Genomic DNA, 462 nt, shown 5'->3' with positions numbered 1-462 from the left:
TATATATAAATCTCAATGGTTGTGACTCAAAATCTTTTCATCTTGGGTCCACTCAGTTATCAGGACTGATCTGGGACTAAACAACAATTATAACATAAATGGCATGCATGAAACTATTGGAAAAAAGTAAACATACATACATATATGCAAGCACGTGACGTACATACATACATACATACATACATACATACATACATACATACATACATACATACGTACATATATGCATGCATGTAACGTACATACATACCTATGAGTGTGTGTGTGTATGTATCTATATATATTTATATACATATACACGCACATATATATTTATGTATAGCTATGTATACATATATGCATACATACATACATGTACATGCATACAAGGATGCATACATATATATATCATAAATATATGCACATATATATGTATACACACAAGCGTACATGCACGCACACTTACATGCATGTATGCATTCA

At 30.7% G+C, this 462-nt stretch overlaps 1 protein-coding gene across 1 annotated transcript in view; it reads right to left on the bottom strand.

Moving 5' to 3' along the window:
• Positions 1 to 462, bottom strand: part of LOC106874907 (C5a anaphylatoxin chemotactic receptor 1) — a 16587-nt gene that overhangs the window by 14012 nt on the left and 2113 nt on the right. The gene's annotated exons all lie outside the window — the stretch shown is intronic.

The sequence above is a fragment of the Octopus bimaculoides genome, chromosome 1, assembly GCF_001194135.2.
Source record: "Octopus bimaculoides isolate UCB-OBI-ISO-001 chromosome 1, ASM119413v2, whole genome shotgun sequence".
NCBI classification, from domain to species: domain Eukaryota; kingdom Metazoa; phylum Mollusca; class Cephalopoda; order Octopoda; family Octopodidae; genus Octopus; species Octopus bimaculoides.
The sequence above is the reverse complement of the archived record's forward strand: the minus strand, read 5'-3'. Positions and strand labels throughout refer to the sequence as shown.